Source organism: Ahaetulla prasina, chromosome 1 (genome assembly GCF_028640845.1).
Source record: "Ahaetulla prasina isolate Xishuangbanna chromosome 1, ASM2864084v1, whole genome shotgun sequence".
Classification (NCBI taxonomy): domain Eukaryota; kingdom Metazoa; phylum Chordata; class Lepidosauria; order Squamata; family Colubridae; genus Ahaetulla; species Ahaetulla prasina.
The window spans coordinates 160,643,621-160,664,193 of NC_080539.1; positions in this window are offsets into that span (position 1 = coordinate 160,643,621).

The following is a 20,573-nucleotide window of genomic DNA, read 5'->3' on the forward strand; positions in this document are numbered from 1 at the left end:
GACTTAGTTTCTTTAATTTTTCTGTCCAACCTTCAGGGGTAAGCAATAGTCCATCTTTTCACATCTTTAACATTTATATATACAACAAATAATATTACAAATATCCAAAGTGTCAATTGTAATAATTAAAATCTTCACTTTACCTTACTTATGTCAAATAACATTGTTAAAATTACACCTATATCATCCACAATATATCTATTATAACAATTACATTCTAATTAACATTACATCCATCTCTTAAATATAATATTTAATCCAAGTTCCTAAATTTTACTATCTATCCTCCAAAATTAAACAATATTCCATCTTCCTATTCCTTTATACCTTTAATATATCATATAGTACCCCTAAAATTACACATTTATATCCACAATAAGTCATTTACAAAAATTAACCATAATCATATTTAATAAAGTTAAACATTCTCCTCCTTCTTCTATCTTACACATTTTCAACCATCTATTCACCATTCAACTTAACATCTGTTAACAAAGAATTCCCAATCTTTAATACATTAGTATAAAAATCTCGTGCTTTACAAATTGTATTGAGAAAATACTTTTTCCTTTATAATTCAGTGTTAAACCTGCTGGAACCTCCCATCTAAAATATATCTGATGTTTCTTAAGCTCATCCACCAGAAAGGCAAATTCTTTTCTCTTTCTTAACATTTTAGGAGGAATTTCCTTCATCATTATTATATCTTGTCCTAATATTTGAAATTTATTTTTATAAAATGCTTGCAAAATTCCATACCTAATCCTCTTATTTGTAAAATAAATAACCACATCTCTCGGTAAACACTTCTGCCTTGCCCACCAGGAATTAACACGATAAATTTTTTCAATATTAACTTCAAAATCTTCTGGTTCCATTCCTCTATCTGGGCAAAGGCCTGAATAAAAATCTCTTTCAAAATTTTCCTCTTTAAATTCTCTTAAACCCTTACCCTTATAGCATATTCCATTAATTTATATTGTAATATAACCCTTTCTTCCTCTGCCTTATCAGCCTTAACCTGAATATCATCTATTTTATTTTCTAAATTCAAATTAATTTGAACTTCATCTATTTTCCTTTGCAAATCTAAATTAATTTGGTTAAATTCATTCAGTCTTTCTTCTGTCTGTGTACTAGATAACAATAATGGAGTAATTGATTCCTTTAATTTTTTCATCTCCCTACTCTGCTCTTCCACCAAATCTTTAAAATCCAGTATTTCTTTCTCCATTTCATTAAATTTTTGATCTATTTCTGAAAGATGAGCCTCCATAAGCTCCTGTAAAAAATTCCTTAGACTTTCTTTAATATCCTCTCTCAATTTCCGTACCTGAAGTGAAGAAATTTCCAATATTTTAGAAGTGGTTAAATCTCTTTGCTTAAAAGCCATTTTTAAACTAAGTAATATCAAGAAGAAGAAAAAAAGAAAGAAAAAAAAGGGGGGGAATAAAAAGAAAAAAACCCCAATAATTTTTTCTTCTTAAACACTGTAAGAAAAAGATAATAAAAAAAAAGAATAGATTTTTAAAAAGAGAATTCCATAAAAAAAAAAAATCTTGTTATTTTCTTCTTAAAGGTTCCACGCCAGCAATTGTAATCAGCATTTCCTTAGCTTTCACTTTCAAAACACAAAACGCCATCTTTCTTCATCTCCACTCTTCAAATAACTTCTCTGTCAGGGAGTTAAAATCATCTTACAAGCAAATGCCAGCCTTCCTGCTTTCGATTCTTCCGTGTTGAAAATTTATCATAAATCCTCTTCAGTCACGGAGATGGACGCCATGCTTTGCTCTGCTTTTGCAGAGGCGTTCTGGACTCTGGAGCTTTTTTGAACTATCGAAGGAGCGTTTCCCATCAAACCACCAGAAATCATTCTGGGGCTTTTCTTGGGGGCTCAAACTTCAGTTCAAATGCTCATCTCCCCCTCTTTGCCCGAGGCAGAGATTTACGAGCTGTTGACAGAAGATTAGCACTGTCTAAACAGCTCTCACAGAATCACAAAGAACGGGCGGACTGAAATTGCCGCCATTAACACAGCGGAGCCAAACCGGAAGCCCTTTGATGGGAAACTCTTGATGACCAGGTGAAGTTTCAGTGGCAGAGGAGGAAATTGGTTTCATCAGGGGTGGGCTTCAAAATTTTTAGCAAGGAGTTCTCTGGCCGGTTGTTGGGTGGGCGTGGCCATGGTGGATGTGGCCTAGTTGGCCTCCTGCACCATGGTGTGTGGGGGGGTGTTTTTGCCCTCCCTGGGCTCTGGTGGCTTTCCTTGAGTCTCCGGGAGGGCAAAAACAGCCCCCCCAGGCTTCCCAAACTTCTGGTATGCCTGTATTTCACCCTCCCCGAGCCTCCCCCCCCCCCCGTGCCCTGCACTTACCTGCATCCAAAACTGACCATGTAGGGACTCCTGGGAGGGGAGGGGTGGGGTGGGTGGGGCCAGGCAGGAGTGGGATTTGGTGGTTCTCCAAACTGCACAGACTCTTAGCTAGAGGTTCTCCTGAATCCCTGCGAACCCGCAGCAGCCGACCCCTGGGTTTCAGGAGTCTGACCTCAGGCACAAAGGAGGAGACAGGGAGACATTATGAGGAAAACAGGTTTTGCATGGTGGAAAATTCACCTGCAGATCTAGCTATTGTTAAACAACCAAGATTCAGGACAGGATTCTCTTTCTCCTTCCCCTCCCCCCTCCTCCTCTTTTGGATTATTTTGTTGCCATCTTGACAGAAGGTAGGAGGGTTGCTTGCTTCCTTTCTTCCTTTACTATAATATAACAGGAAACAAGAATATGCAGAGAAAAAAACGGATCTATTTTTTAAAGAAAAAAAATAGGTTTATCTGTACAGGGTTTATCTGGAATTCTCAATATGTGGAAATGAATGGAATGAAAATAAGCAGTGATAAATACCCTTCAGTGGCCAGTGGGACCCATACATAATTCAAAAGGACATTGGGAGAGTGGACTTGGATTCTCCTTCTCCTCTGCAACCTCCACATCTGTTCTGTGACAGGAAGAAAACAAAATTCTCTTGCATAAACAAAAGTCCACTCATGCAGTTTTGAACATAGCAACACAACATGTATCTGGCTTGTCTATCAAGGTCGCCTCCTGCATCCCAACATCAAAAGTTTCAGCGGGAGTGATATCAATCCAGTAGTCTGGTTTCAGGGAAACCTTCTCTTGTGCTTCCTTTCCAAACCCACAGGAGAAATTGTGGAGTTCCAAACTTCCCAGAGCCAGAGCCATAAATAAATTGCTTTTAAACTTTACACATCGCTCTCCCTCTGTATGCATCAAAAGGATGGAGAAACTGAGCATAAAAACAGCGTGGAATTTCTAGCCTAGGCAGACTTGGCCAGCCTTAAGCATCCTGTGCCAGAATTTTTTGGAGATGGATTTAGATTTGTAATGTCATCCCTTCCTGTTTGGGCAACCTGGTCTGTATAAACAGGATTCAGGGGCTTTGTTTTAGCACCTGTCAAATGCCCTGCAAGGATTTTCTGTGTGTAAGTAGCCCCCCCGCTTCTTGGAATCTGTATATCTATTGCTTTCCTTGGGTCACTTCCTGGAGATGCGTGGGGACTGTCAGCAAATAAACCTTTTATGGATTCATGTCTTGATATCAGGACACACTACAATTAATTGCTCGTTTGTTTTAGAAAGTTGCAACATTTCCTGTTTTTATTCTCTCTCTGTGATTCTGGACATAATTAACATAACAAACCTTCGTCAGTGGTTTATTTTTCTACAAGAGGTTGTAATTTTCTTTAAGATGGGTTATTAAACAAAAGGACCACCTTGAAAATAAACTCATCTAACCTTGGAAGCCTTTTTTATCTAAGAGTGTATATTATAAATATTTTGCTCATTTTAAAGTGCCTGCTTTTTAATCACTGGTTTTCACCAACTTTTGACAACTTGATACTTATTTATTTATTTGTCAAGCATATATAAGATAACAGGTAAAAGTATAAACATAATTTGAATACATGAAAAGAGTAAGAGTAAAAGGGAATATTAGGACAGGGATGATAGGCACGCTGGTGCACTTATGCACGCCCCTTACAGACCTCTTAAGAATGGGGTGAGGTCAACAGTAGACAGTCTAAGGTTAAAGTTTTGGGGATTTGGGGAAGAAACCACAGAGTCAGGTAGTGCATTCCAGGCATTGACCACTCTGTTACTGAAGTCATATTTTCTGCAATCGAGTTTGGAGCAGTTTACCTTGAGTTTGTATCTATTATTTGCTCATGTATTGTTGCAGGGGTGGGTTCTACTTACCTTTACTACCAGTTCGCATTGTGCCCGCACACACGCTTGCTCCCCTTGCACGTGCATGCACTCTTCTGTGCATGCACGGAAGAGTTTTGATAATGTTTGGGTCAGTGGGAGGAGCCTCCTGCCAGTTTTACTACCGGTTCTATAGAACCGGACCGAACCAGGGGCAACCCACCACTGTATTGTTGTGGTTGAAGCTGAAGTAGTCATTGACAGGTAGGACATTGTGGCAGATAATTTTATGTACAACACTTAGGTCAGACCGAAGTCGGCGTAGTTCTAAGTTGTCTAAGCCCAAAAGTCTGGTGGCATAAAGTATTTTATTGCAGATAGAGGAATGGAGGACTCTCCTCATAAAATATCTCTGGACTTTCTCAATTGTATTTATGTTTGATATGCAGTGCGGGTTCCAGATAGATGAGCTGTATTCGAGAATTGGTTAGCAAATGTTTTGTATGCTGTAGTTAGTAGTACAATATTACCAGAGAAAAAGCTATGCACGATTAGGTTAACAACTCTTAATGCCTTTTTGGCAATGATGTTACAGTGGGCTTTGGCATTTAAATCAAAGTGTTGAAGAGTTTCCAGAATTCGTAGTGAGCATCGTCTTATTTTGGAAATTTAGGGAGTAATAAGCCATGACATATGGAGGCACCAGGTTAGAGAAGGATATTTTGCATGTTGCAAAGCTCAGTGCCAAGCATGAAAAGTAGATCAGAAGTTTTGTTTCCAAACAGATCCTACCTCCAATGTGCCATCTAGGAAGGAAGTCAGTAGTAGCATAATTGAAAATATACTAAAGGTGAAAGTTCTCTGATGATCAAGTTTATCAAAGCAGTGGTGAGATCAAATCTTTTCTCTCCTTTTATAGAAAATGGGTGAAACTCTAGTAGCTTGGAAATTCCAAACTATCCTGAAAGAAAAGAGGCTGACAATAGGATTGGAGAGTTTGTTTGTTTTGTTTTTGCACAATTGCAATTTTTTTAAAATATAGATGATGCCCTCCATATGAACCCTTTTCTTGCCTGATATTTCCTTTTTTTCCTCTTCAAAGAAAATATGTTCTAAAGGAAAAAGATGAAACACTAACCCAATAGCATTTGATTGACGTCTGGAAGCATCTTTAGTTTTTAAAAAAGATTCTTTGTCAAGTTATAAAAAAATAACAATGTAGATGCTATCATCCTCAATGACAGGGAGGAAGAAATACAGAATATTTATCAAAAGATGACACCAAACTGAAAGAACAGCTAACGCTTAAGATGGAAACTGAATTCCAGATTATCTTAATCGGTGATCTGGTTGCAAATGAGCAAACCATATTTCAACATTTCTACATTCTTGGTTTCCGAGCAGTAAAGATGAAGTGGATCGACAGATATCAATATGTTATCATCTCAAACATGACCTAAAAGAGCACTCCGATTATTCAAAAATGGCAAAGTGGCACTAGGGTCTCTGCCCTTTACTCAGTAGAAGCCGCTGTTGTCTCTTGCTGCTTTGAAGTTTTGAGGGTGCTTAGACTGTCCTGATCATATGCTGCCCTTTACCAGAACCTCATGTTACCCTTTCCCTTCATGTTTCCCTTTCCTTTGATAAATCACGTGCAAGCAGAATAAAGACACAGCCTTATACAATTCAAGGCAGATGGCAAGGCAAATGTTCCTTCTGCAGATTCTGGGATTCTGGTGTCATGAGGGAGTGTCCGCGTGCAGCTTTCATTAGTCTGAGCACATATATTACAAGATCCCTGTGTCAAATATTCATAGCGAAGTTCAGCCACGGCCAGCAATTCCAGCTCAGAATCTGAACAGGAGTTTACATGGAACACTTGATCCCATGTTGACACTTCATTTCTGATATCAATCAACAATATCAATATTTAGTAAGTTGTCAGATCCGACAGCTTTCTCGGGCTAATTCGAAGCCCGAGAAATATTCTTTATTTATTAATAAATAATATATATTATGTATTAATAAATAATAAATAATATAAATATATTATTTAGTAATATAAAGAAATATTAATTCTTTATATTAATAAAGGCTCAGCTTCCCCATTTCTGAAAGTGGGACGCCCAGGTTTATCTTTGTTTTGTAAATGAGGATGCTCTACCTTGGCTCTATCTGACAAATCATCTCACCCCAATGAGATTGGCCCAGTGGTGAAATCCAATTTTTTTTTACTACTGGTTCTGTGGGCATGGCTTGGTGGGCATGGCAGGGGAAGGATACTGCAAAATCCCCATTCCCTCTCCATTCCTGGGAGAAGGATATTGCAAAATCTCCATTCCCACCCCATTCTGGGACCAGCCAGAAGTGGCATTTGCCAGTTTTCCAAACTACTCAAAATTTCCACTGCCGGTTCTCCAGAACCTGTCAGAACCTGTTGGATTTCACCCCTGGATTGGCCCATCTCAGTCACTCCAGCAGAATAGGCCTATTTTGGATCCTGTCTGCCAAAGAACTTCAGCTGGTGGGGTCCAGGAGAAGAACCTTTTCTGCTGTAACTCCCCGTCCTTTGGAATATTCTCCCATCAGAAGTGAGGTCAGCTCCCATGCGCCTGGCCTTCCAGAAGAGTCTTAAAACCTGACTTTGCTGGCTGGCCCAGGGCCCCAATAGGGCCCCTGTATTCTGGGGGTGGCTGATGGGGTAGAGAGAAAATCTCTATCCCCATGTTGCCTGACTTCTTGGTTTTCAAGCTTGATTTAATCTTTAATCTTTATTTAATCTTTGTTAGTTTTAATCGTTTTGTTTATAAACTGCCCACAATTATTGCAAAAGTGAGATGTGTGGCTAACAAACAAACTAAATACATAAATAAATAAATAAATAAAACATAAACATTCATCTATAAAATAATGGTCATGTAACTAAATGGCTGTTTGGGAGATCAGAAAAATTGTGGCAAAGGGTGGATATGGTAGATGTTAAAAATGGATATACTGTATGTTATTCAGAACCATTGCTATTGAGATGCCAAGTTCTCAGTGATCAAAAAACCTCCTGATTTTTGGGCTGTCAAAGCAAGAAAATGGGATTACTTACTCTAAATCAGGGGTCTCCAATCTTAGCAACTTTAAGCCTGGAGGACTTCAACTCCCAGAATTCCCCAGCCAGCTTTGCTGGCTGGGGGAGTTCCGGGAGTTGAAATCCACCAGGCTTAAAGTTGTCACAGTTGCCCTGCTCTAAATCATCTGTTTTTGGAATCTTATGTAGGGTTGATTGTCAGTCAACCCTGCATATTGGTTGAAAGTAATGCCCCGTGTTATAACATTTAGTGACACAGATACTGAAGAACTTCTGAAAAAAAGTGAATGCTATTCCATGGAATCTTAGTATTACAGAACTCATGGGTTTCAGTTTGCACTCCAAATGATGCTACGCAGTGGCGGGATTCTGCCGGTTCTAGGTGGTTCGGCTGAACCGTTTGTTAAATTGCTGGTTCGTCCTGCCCCTTGCCCCTCCCCTCCCCACCACTACTTACCAGCATCTCAGCACCATTTGTTAAATTGCTGGCTCGCACTCTCCTCCCCCTGGGAGCACATTGAACCGTTTGTTAAATGTCTGGCTCAGCTGTCCCTCGCCCGGCCCTATCCGACCACTATTTATTGGCCTCGGAGCACACCGAAGCATTTTTTAAATAGCTGACTCGCCCGCCCATCACCCTGCCCCCACCACTATTTATTGGCCTTGCTCGCAGAGTTGCACAGTTTGCCTTAGTGACACACTGAGGCATAGCTGTAGCTATCACTATCCTTTAGCTCGTGGCCCAGCCTTTCCTACTTTTGCCTCTGCCTACCACTCTGTTCCCCATCTCAGACTGCCCCCCTCGGACTGCCCCGACCGCTCCAGCAGCAGAAAGCACGTACAGCCGAGTGTTGCCCCTGGAGAAGCAGGACTGGGAAAGGTGGTTGACCTGTGCCCACCCGGCTGCCAGCTGTGACCTACCCCCATCCAACACCTCGCTGGCCACGCGGCCGCCGACCGAAGCCTGCCTCCATCCAAGTATCTCGCTGCCCACCCGATCCAAGTACCACGCGGCTGCCGACCGAAGCCTACCTGCATCCAAGCCTCTTGTTAGTCAGCCAATTCAAGCTCCTTGCTGGCCACGTGGCCAGCGAGGTGCTTTAATTGCTGGCCAGAGAGACGCTTGGATGCAGGCAGGCTTCGGTCAGCGGCCGCATGGCGCTTGGATCGGGTGGGCAGCGAGGTGCATGGATCGGGTGGGCAGCAGCTTGTGGCCACTGCCCACCTGATCCATGCACCTCTCTGCCTACCTGGTCCATGCACCTCACTGCCCACCCGATCCAAGTGCCACGCGGCTGCCGACCGAAACCTGCCTCTGTCCAAGTGTCTTGCTAGCCAGCCTATTCAAGCGTGGCCAGTGAGGAGCTTGGATTGAGTGGGCAGCAAAGCATGTGTCAATCGCCTCGGCCTGCTGCCCACCCAGCAGGACTGTCTTGCGGCTGCCTCCCACCCACACAGCGTCAGCCTACCCTACCCCATCTGGAGAAAGAGTGATGGAGAGAAAGAGGGGGGCAGAAAATGATGAGGGAGAGAAAGAGAGATGAAGGATAGAGGGGGAAGAAAGATGAAGAAGAGAAAGGGGGGAGAAAAATGGAGAGAAAGAGCGGGAGGGAGAAGGAGAGATTAAGGAGAGAAAGATGGAGAGAAAGAGAGATGAAGGATAGAAGGGAAGAAAGATGAAGAAGAGAAAAAGGGGAGAGAAAGAGAAGGAGGGAGAAAGAGAAATTAAGGAGAGAAAGATTTGAGAGAAAGAGGGGGGAGAAAGATGAAGGAGAGAAAGAGAGAAAGGGGAAGAAAGAGATGGAGAGAAAGAGGGAGGGAGAATGGATTTGTTCTGGTAATTGGTTTAACAAGCATGGCACTGAAAAAGTGACTTATGACCGTTTTTCACACTTAAGACCATTGCAGCAAACAGTCATTAGGGCAAAGAAGCTATGTCACATGACCACCTGGACATGCCCACCTGGTCACATGAAGCACCGCAGTTGTGACATGAGTGACATGTTTATTAAAAATGCTGCAATAGGCATAAATGATGACCGGTCATAAGTGTGAGGACTGATCAAAAGTGCAAGAACCTGTCAGAAGTCACTACCTAGAAGATTACCCAGACGGCTGAAAAAAGTGATTTCTGACAGGTTCTCACACTTTTGACCAGTCCTCGCACTTATGACCAGTCATCATTTATGCCTGTTGCAGCATTTTGTGCATAGGGACTACTCAGAGGGCTGAAAAAGTTATTTTTGACCTGTCCTCACACTTTTGACCGGTCCTCACACCTACAACTGTCCTCACATTTTACATTTTGCGCCCTATCTTGTAACCGTGGTGAAGAGAAGCAGTTGTGAAATGAGTGACATGGTTGTTAAAAATGCTGCAATGGGCATAAATGTGAGAATGGTCATAAGTGCAAGGACCAGTCAGAAATGACTTTTTTTAGCCCTCTGAGTAGATTCTATGCCCATAGCCAGGGTCACCCGGTCATATGAGCAGCTAGGCTCGCCCACCCAGTCACATGTGCAGCTAGGCTCGCCCACCCAGTCACATGTCCACCAAGCCACACCCCAAAATAAGCCACACCCGCAGAACCGGTTGTTAAAAAATTTGAATCCCACCACTGATGCTACACCTAAAACAGAAAGTTGTCATCAGATTTTGCCAAGTTTTGTTTTAGGCAAGAAAAATAGTTTCCATCTCAAAAGCTCAAGCATCCAGAGATCTTTCATTTTGATGACTTCTGTAGCTTACAGTATATGCTCAACATTCCTTCCCCACCCCCATCCCCAAATGTACCGGGAATAACTAAACAAAGGAGAAAACATTTCAATATCTTAGTGTTTGGGGCTAAGTGATGGGATGTTGGCACTAACTTAAGTGTCTGAGAAATAACAGCCCTTTTTTTCATCTCCATTATTTCTGTGGTTGCATCTGCTTAAAAATCGAAGTAATTATGGCTGTTTCACTAGTGTGCAGGTTTACAAGCTCACATGGTGGAACATTCAGAACTTTCCAAAGGCACACCGTCACAACAACAAAGAGGCAAGACACAAATCAGTGAAGAAAAAGATCTAAAAAGGGAGAAGACTTTACAGAGAACTTAATCCTGATCTCACATTTTCTACCCTCAACCTGATGTAATGATAAAGAATGATTTGGTCCAAATGACAGCTTTACTCTGGGTCCAGAAACTCAAAGTAGCTATTAATGAAGTAGCTGTTAACCTGGGAGCCATAGCTCAATGAAGGCGGAAGGCATCTGGGCAGAGAAAGGATGTTTTATAGAAATATGTCAGACCTGGGACACATCCCCATCATTTCTAAGACATGAGCAAAATGAGACGACGAGGCTAAAACTGCCTTAATGGAGTGATCTAGAATTTTTCTGCGCAGCTGGCTGTTATTTTACATCAACTGCAGTTAAATGTTTCTGCTTCCCATCAGTGAAGCTTCCAAAGTTAAGATCACAGATTAAAGTTTAGAGACCCACAGCTGTAGGTTTTGGTGCAAATGATCAGTACATGTAGTCCTTGACTTACAACCATGCATTTAGTGACCATTCAAACTTTTTCATTGGTGCTAAAAAAATAAAATAACTTATGACTGGCTTGCGACTGTGATTTGTGACCTTCCTGAAACCAGCCTCTGACGAGTTTGTCAGTCAATAGGTGAATCTGGAATCACTTAATAACCATATGGTTCACTCACTGGTTTGCTTAATAATCATGGTGATTTGCTTAACGATGGCATTAAAAATTGTAATATTGGATTCAGTTACATGATGACTTGCTTAACAACTGCACTGCTTAGCAACCGAGAGTCCAGTCCCAGTTCTGGTTGTAACTTGAGGAAACTATTGTGTAAATATACTCATACACATTCATGAAATGCTTATATATATATATTATACACACACACACACAACACACACACACACACACACACACTCTTTCCTTTTCTTTCTGTTCTTAAATATATAGTAAAGGCTTTTTTAAAAATCGCCATTTTCAAAGATTCAGCCACTATGGGGAATAAAGCTGATACTGGAAGTTGGCATGTTGCCGTGGAATAATTATTTTATTATACACAGAAACTTTTTTTTTTTATTGAAAGAGTTTTAAAAAACAAAAACATTTTCCCCCCTTTTTTCCCCCCTCCCTCCCAAAAAAAGCCCTTCCCCTCTCCCTCCCCCCCCCCCGCTTCCCGGGTCAATCACAAGGTATTGTTATACATAAACCAAACATAGAATAAAATTTTCCCTTCCAATCCAAATAACCACATCCAAAGCTTTTCATCTCCCAACCCCCTCCCCATTACATAAAATAACTTTCTAATTATTCAAAGGCAATCTGATATTTCTTAATCTGATATCTATTTTGTAGATAATCAATCCATTTTTTCCATTCAATTAAATATCTTTCCTGCGTATTGTCTTTTAAAAAAGCTGAGATTTTAGCCATCTCAGCCAAATTAATAACTTTCAGTATCCATTCTTCTATTGTAGGTATCTCTTCTTTCTTCCAGTATTGTCCAATCAACAGTCTTGCTGCTGTTATTAAATTCAGAATAAATTTAGTCTCAATCCCTGTACAATCCGTTATAATTCCCAAAAGGAAAAATTGTGGCAGGAACTTTTTCTTCTTCTTCAGTACTACACAGAAACTTTTTTAAAAGTAATACCAGGTAGAGGCAAGAACCTGATGAGCATGAAGGGAGGTGTCAATAGCACTTTTTTCCTCTAGACCTAATGTTTCATATCCTTGATTGACAGGATCGCTCTATCAATTAGAGTTTGAAGGAGTAAGAGATGACAAGACAGGCAAGGCTTTGCCTTCCATTTATTTCCTCAGGATATAACATGTTTGCTCAGGATGTTGCCTAGTGGGTGTTCCCAGAGAACTACCTTGTTTAGACAACTTCTTGCTGGTTGCTAAGATGCAGGCCAGAACAATCTTATTTGCACATTGTGACTCATAGCAAACACCACAGATACCCTTTACACTGTTGCAGTCCTACAATTGGTTAATGATAAAACTGAGCCCAATTTTCAGAAACGAAACTCCAGCATTCGAGAAGGAACTGCTCTCCAGCCTGACCTAAAATCTTTAGCATTTGTATTGCTAATGGCTGATTCTGTTTACTAGATATATGACGTTAGAAATATGTTTATTGCACAAATGGAAACAAAATCTATGTTTTTGTAACGATGCAGACACTCTGAATTTCTGTACACTGACATGAAAACTTTCTGGCCAAGAGACAGCATATCTGCATTTCCTTGAATAAAAAAAAATTAGAGAATGAAAAGGGGAAGGAGACCAAAGGCCATGGTTGCAACAACATCAGCAAAGGTAGCTAGCCTGTATTATGGTCTTTGATCTCTTCATGCATTCTTTCAGTGATTGGTATGCATGGTATGAATTTTCCGGACATGTGCAGTCCATTGGGAGGCTGCTAGCTGGACCATAATTAATGAGATCGGGGTGATACAAAACAAGCAGGCAACAATGTGATCATGTCATTTTGTTTAGCAGGCAAAGCTTCACCCGTTGGGACTGAACACTTGATGAGCTTTGGGTTTCAATTATATTGTTTCCTGACTAGCTTACACAGCTTGGAGGAAGGCGTTGAACTTGAAAGGATCTGGATAGCTAGCTTCCTGCTGTCTCCAGAAGAGTCACATGGGAAATTAGATTTGATTTTTCCCAGGATCTGCACTTTTTCCATACATTTGATTATGCAATGCTATGCTAAAGAGAACAACTAGGGATGTGTACCCTTAAAAAAAAATGGTCCAATCAATTGGGATTGAGCCAATTTAGCATTACATTTATTTCCTCTTTTTGTGGCGAGAAGGTGGTAGGGAAGGGAAAATGGATTTAGGGTCCTCCTTTCTTATATTGGTGTTGTGGCTGTGAATAGAAGCCATTACCTGAGGGTTTTAGACCACAATGCGGTAGGAGAATAAAAAGGAAGGGAGACCATGGTGTAACCCTTGGAAAAAGGAAATGTTACAAAGTGAAGAAACACATATGTGTTTGTTGCATAATTCAATAAATAGAGAGTTTGACACTTCTGTCTTTACACAAGGTGAATCAACTAAACTCAGCTAATAGGCTTTCACATATAACTAGAAGGCAGTTTACACCCCCTCCCTGGTTTTTTTATTGTTATGCATACTTTGAAAATGATTTGGAAGATGTCTTTGGATCTTGGGTGAGCATGGCACCTTTCTGCTATGCATTAAAGTGGTCTGTCTTTTATCAAGCTCATGCAACAACTGTGCTGATCTTCCAAGGGGTACTTACTTGGCTTTATCGGATATCCAAGCAAATAGCAGTAGCACTTAGACTTATACACCTCTTCACAGTGCTTTTACAGCTCTCTCTAAGAGGTTTACAGAGTCAGCATATTGCCCACAACAATCTGGGTCCTCATTTTACCGACCTCGGAAGGGTGAAAGGCTGAGTCAGCCTTGAGCCGGTGAGACTCGAACTGCCAAACTGCTGGCACTCGGCAGTCAGCATAATTAGCCTGCAATATTCCATTCTAACCACTGCACCATCACGGCTCATGAGAGGAAGTAGCATCCTGCTTCTAAGTAGCAAAGTAGAATGGGCAGCTGTCCAGAAGTGGAGATTAAAATCAATAAACGGTAGGCACATTTGTGCATAAGAGCATAAATGTGCCTACCATTCCTGTCCTAATGTTTCCTTTCATTATATACAATTAATATAGTTATTACATACTCATACTCATATATATGCTTGTATATTGTATAATTATTTCATGCTTATGCTTATATATACTGTGTGACAAAAATAAATAAAATAAATAAATAAATAAAACGAGGAACTTCACCATTTCAGATATATAGATGCAGATGCTAATCTAAAGACAAAGATTCCATGGGCATACAAAACCCATGGCGGCGGCTGCTTGGTGGGTCATAACCTGTGTTGGTTTTTCTTGATCCAAAAACATTTATTTCAGGTTACTTTCAATGTGTAACAGGCCTCTGTAAGAACTTTTCCCAAATAGAATCCCCTGCTGAGCATTAGTAGACTGAAGGCAAGTAATTTTCTGGTATCATCCCTACACACCCTGTGTGTCTCGACACGCACACCTACACACGAGACAGGATGGATACAAGGTCATCAGAATAATTTGTAACTTGGTCCGTTAGGATGATCCATGAGCAGATTGCTCAGCAGCAATTCCCTTTATGATGCTTTGCTTGAGCAATAAACAACATTCTTGGCAGCACAGCTCATTCAGAAGAATGGAGGGAAGACGGGTGTAAATGATTTCTCCCCGAGCTATAAAGTCTGCCTGTCATGCAAGAACTTTTGATACTTCCCAGACTACTTGACCTTTAATTTCCCAGGGAAAAAAAAGTGCAGTGTTTCTATTACCCAAACCTGTGCACTGAATATTTTAAATATCAAAGCCATGTGCAACATCTGATCTATATTAGGCTATATTTTTTTTTATAAAAAAGTTAGTGGTAGGAAGTTGTTTTCCCAATTTCCCTTATGCAATGGCCCTCATGATAGCCCATTTCAGGCAATTTATTTAAGTGAATAATCAATGCACCATGCAATGGTGATGGTATTCAGCCAGTTCTATCCAGTTTGGGTGAACCGGTAGTGGTGGCTGCGCGAGGCTCCGCCCACCCGCCTGGATGTCATCACATCCTGTTTTGGACGCTCTGCGCATATACAAAAGGCCCTGCAAATGTGCAGAGATGGCATGTGTGAGCGAAGCACGCAAGCGCGAGCGCTCACATTTGAGAACCGGTAGCGAAGGTAAGTGAATACCACCTCTGCAATGCATGATGGGAAAGTACAAACTCTGGCCCCTCTGTGTTCATTTATGAGAAGACAGCAACACAAGAAGCAAACTGATAGAAGATCAGCTTAGATCCATGTCTGACCTGAGCCGCAAAGGAACTAAACTCACTGCGAGGAACATGCGTAGGAGCTTTCCTAAAAGAGGTTCAACTTTCTCACATTCTTCTTTTTCGAAATAAAATAACTTATTTGGTTATAACTTAGTTAGGCCATTTGGATTCTTGATCACATGTCAGTTCTGTGTTATTTGTATAATAATGTGTGAAGACTTGATTTCCTTTAGAAGAATCCTAAATAAGAAAAAAAATGGTTTTAAGCTTAGAATATACTCTTTATGTAATTTAGGCCCTTGTGGTATGCTGAAGATGAAGCCAAACAGTGTCTTTGTAAAGAAATACCCCCAGATTTGTGATACAGGCAGGCAAGATTTTAGGGATTAAATGTACCATTCCCATGCTCCTCTGAACCTCTCTCAGACGTGGAAGGTTTTACACATCTACACTAGCTTTTCTTCTAGGCTGGTCTGGCCATTTTTTGCTTCTATTTCTCCCAGATGCTGTATATCTTGATCTTAATAATTGAGGACTAGGCTTTTACTATTACCACTGACCATGTTTTTCTTCTGTGACCCCCTTTACAAGTCGGACAATTGTGTATATCATTAGTTGTAATCCTTCCATTAGTTGTTACGTGGTACAGCGAAACATTCTAAGTGCAGAACACAATCCCCAGAGCCTGCATTTAAAGCTGATCAGCCATATGGTATGTTAAATGTACATAGTTTCATGTTTTCTTCAACCAGGGTATATGCCACACCCAGAAAATGCATTTGGGTTAGAGCATAGGTTTGTGCCTGCCAGTTCTGCTAATAATGCTCTCTGTTTATATACTTGTTTAATGTTTGGATCCAGGCAATTTTGTAAGGCTTCCATCTATCTGTCTTGTAAACTACAGATCTAAGTGGACCATTCAATTGTTACTTTAGCATGGTGAATAACTCTTTGTTTCTATTCCATCCAGTTTTGCTGTAGTTTTAGTTCATTCTCAATTATCTATTGGTACATTTCTCATAGCATGTACCATTCTCTCTATATTAAAAGTAATGTCATGTGTTATTAGGAAACACCAAATACCATGGGGGGGGGGGGAAACCCTTATCCAATTAACCATAGAGGTTTTTCTTTCGATGAGTTTTATACTGACTGAATCAGCACTATTTGTAACTTTTCAGATACTTCTAGACCCAGGATGGTGCTTCACAGATTTAATACCAATGTTTTTCTATCATAGTGATTTTCACTTTTGAAGTGGGTTCATAGCCAACCAGTGTGGCTGTTGGGTTTTCAGTATCTGTCTTTAGATTTATGGCTGTTGAGGAAAAGTCTGGCTTAGCCCTTAATCAGTTGTAGTCACTTTCAACTCTTAGACTGAGTTGCACACTAGTATTTATTTTGTATTCAATGGAAATTCTACTAATATAATGTTTGGAGCCAGTCTCCTTTCTCATACCTGGAATTGTTGTTGTTGTTGTTTTTTGTGGTTTTTCTTTCCACACTTGTGACATTGCTGCCCATATGCTGAACATTTTTTCTAGGTTATGTGTCATACCACCTTGATTATGATGTTTGCATTTATTGTACCCTATTTTCAAGCTTTTTTGCCTGAGGGTGGGTTTTTCTTTTCTTTTTCCTTTTTGAGGATCAGAGTTGTTTTTCTGACTTAAATAAGTCTTTAACTTGGACGATGGCCAATCCTGGAGCGTTATTCTTGCTATAACTCATCATTTTCAATTTTCAGTTAATTGTATATATGTATGTATCTGAGTATGTGTATATGTATGTGTATGTGTATATGTATATGTATATATGTGGTGTTTTCTAGGTACAAGTTCACCTCTCTAAGTAGGCCTGCTTGCATTATTTTACTCCTTTAATACAAATGTGATCTTTGATCAAAGATTCGGTCTACATACCAGTATCCCAAGATTTGCTCCTTAGTTTCTCATTTTATAAATTCCTTGACTGTCTCAAGTTCCTTTTGTGAGCATAACTGGAAAACAAATCTCTCATATGTTAAATTCTTTCGTGGGCCTCATTATTATTATTATTATTGCCACAGGGCTTTTTTCTTCCTCCATGAATATAAGTGTGCAGTACAATTCAAGGGCATCTGCTCCAGACACAGTCATGAAGAGTGCTATTTTTTTATTTGTCCTCTTCTTCATGACAGCCTATTACTTTCACGGACAATAGAAATCTTAACTGAAAGCCTCACTACTGATTTACCACATTAAAGTTTGGTTCTGCTGAACAGCCTGAGAGCATCCGTTGAAAAATAAATACCGTAAATAGAAACCATCACTACTCAGCTTACCCAAAAGAGGGTGCTGTTTTTGTTGCAATTTGCCTTTTAGGCATCTACTGGCTCTCTATGGTTTGAGTGGGCTTCATACTCATTATTTTAATGAAACTTAGTTTTTGGCTAAACCTGAGTCTAAGATCATCTTGGATTCAACTCTGATGAAATTTAACATTTTGCAAGGAGCACACCAGATTTCCCCCATAACAGTGGTAACTCCAGCTTTTGGTAAATCTAAGCTGCGCGGGTGATAGAGGGAGCCGCTCGTGGCTCCCACGTGACACCACTCCTGCGCAGGCTGCACTGGCTACCTGTGGTCTTCCGGGTGCATTTCAAGGTGCTGGTTACTACCTTTAAAGCGCTCCATGGCTTAGGACCGGGTTACTTACGGGACTGCCTACTGCCATCGACTACCTCTCACCGACCCGTGTGCTCTCACAGAGAGGGTCTCCTTAGGGTGCCATCCGCCAAACAATGTCGGTTGGCAGCCCCCAGAGGAAGGGCCTTCTCTGTGGGGGCTCCCACCCTTTGGAATGAACTTCCCCCAGGACTTCGCCAACTTCCTGACCTTCGAACCTTCCGCCGCGAGCTGAAGACATATTTATTCATCCGCGCAGGACTGGCATAGGGTTTTAGATTTTATTTGGTTTTAATTTTAGTGGGTTTTATCGTTTTAAATATATTTTAATTCGGGCCAAATTGAATAAGTTTTTTAAATATTATTTTATTCTGTATTTATAGTGTTGTCTTTTTATCTGGCTGTAAACCGCCCTGAGTCCTTCGGGAGAAGGGCAGTATAAAAATTTGATTAAATAAATAAATAATAAATAAATAAGTTCTCTCATATCCTATTGTTGTTCCTCGCATCTTTCATCACACACTACACATATCTTCTCTGAAATGAGGAGTCTTTCTTGCTCACTTAGAAGTGAAAACACTGCTGTGTACTTTACACAAAAGCAGGAATTGGCTCGTGGACCTAAGGTTTTGTTGGAAGAAATGTCCATCTGGGTTCAGTTTCAAGTGGGGAAAAAGACACTGGAAACATGGAGACTGCTTGGAAAGATGGTTTAATGGTGATCACATGTTCAAGGTGTTGGGTGAAGAACCAGAGAGGAAAGGAGAAGAGAAGGGCAGAAGGGAGAAGAGCAGAAGGGCCGAACAAGATGCTGAGTGCCCGAGTTTATACTCTCTGTGGGGCCCCACCTTGGTGTTTTCTGTTCCTGTATAAGAAATGTACCCTGATTGGTTGTCAAACTCCCAGGTGGTCTAGGGGTCTTAGCTAACATTGCAGGTTGTCTCTCAAGCTTGCTTGAGCCTTGCCATGTGGTGAGTTTCTGTTGCTAGATGGGTCCTATTGTGTTGCAGATGATGGTCCATTGACAAAGGTGGGGGGAATGAGTGAGCTTGGCTGAAGCCTTAATGGCCCATTGACAAAGGTGTGAGGAGGCAGGAAGCTGCTTTGTCCTTAAAACATGTTTCTCCATTTCTCATCCAGGGAAACAAAATAATACTCTGCCCTATTCAATATCCTCCAAAATATTTCATTCTTCTAGGAGAGGGGTGAGTGCTAACTTCCTACAAAACAATAAATCACCACTTTCACCAACCAAGCCCCCACCCCACCCCACCCCAGATTACTTGATGTTACTCCACTTTGATGTAATGATATGGCTAAATCTGTCCAGATCCAAACCCTGTGAAAGAAGTTGATAAACAAAGGGCAGTGGCAGAACCAGCAGGACCACTACAAGTAATGTCCCAAAACAGTGAACAAAAAGAGAAAGACAAGGCACTGTAAAACAATGAAGCCATCTCTGTGCTTCTCTTCTCTGTTCTTTGATCCATCCAGTTTCCCTTGCTTCTCTTTGGCTGTGCCATTCAAATGTCTTGAGGATCCTCTATGGTCCTGCTTCAGCACCCTCTTCTCTACTTCTCAGCCAATGGAAGAGTCAGCAAGCTGATGCCAATTTTGTCGTCATTTGGTTCCAGTGGTAAGAGTCATTATGTCCCGTCTTTGTCTGTGATTGGCTGGAAAGAGAGCTCTGTCAACACTGCCCTTATGGTTTTGAAATATGATTTGTCAGTTACTGAACTACAGTAAACTGTTTTAGTTAAACAGGATTAAAAAGCAAGTACTATTTTAAAGCATTTGTGACAAGATGTAGTTTGTTTTGTTTTGCTCATTTTATGGTACTTTCTACTATGTAATTTATTCCTTTTCAGGATCTCCACATTCCTATTTTCTCTCCTGGATGTCTGTTTCTGTTCTTAATTCCAGTAAATTTTTTCAAGGATTACGATACCATAAATTTAGAAAAGGGATTACATAAAGCAGAAAGAGTACGATTTTAGGAGGAAGCAAAGGTCACTTCCCAGAAAACAGACAGCACACCATTCCACTATTAAGTGTAATCGTTTATATAACTAATTTTTATATGCCACCTGGGTTGTCTCGGGAAAAAAAATGGCTGCCCATGATGTCATCTGAGGTACTAACATGAAACTGGGAAAGAAAGAGCTACAGAGGATGCAAAAGAGGAGGAGTGAGACATCTGACCTTCCTTCAGCAGAGCTTGATTCAGGCTCCAATAAAGAAGAATATTTGTAGCTCAGGGTTGAAATGAGGAGTCCTTGGTGCTTTCTGAGTTCAGAGAGCACCTGTTCTGACCTAGGCTTCCTGATACTGTAAGAAACACACAATTAGTTCCAAAAACCCTCTTTATATTTTAACGGCTGTGAATTCTGCTCATTCCCAGCCCGTGCTGAATCACCAAGAGTTTGTACAGAGTCTGACAGAAGTCTGCCACAGTCCTTCGGGATAAGGCTGATAAGCACCCACCTTTGTCTCCCTTGACACACTGCCAAAGACCTAATTGGCAATTTGCTTTGCAAGGCCACACAGAGCACAGAGTCAAAATGGAGCTTCAGAGTACAAACCAACCAGCATCAACAACGTTGCTTCCTGCAAAGGCTCACATGCCTTTGTTCCTCCTTTATGTTTTATGGGAGGGGCCAATCATCTCCAAGCCTTACTCCTGCCCCTTTTGTCTTAATTG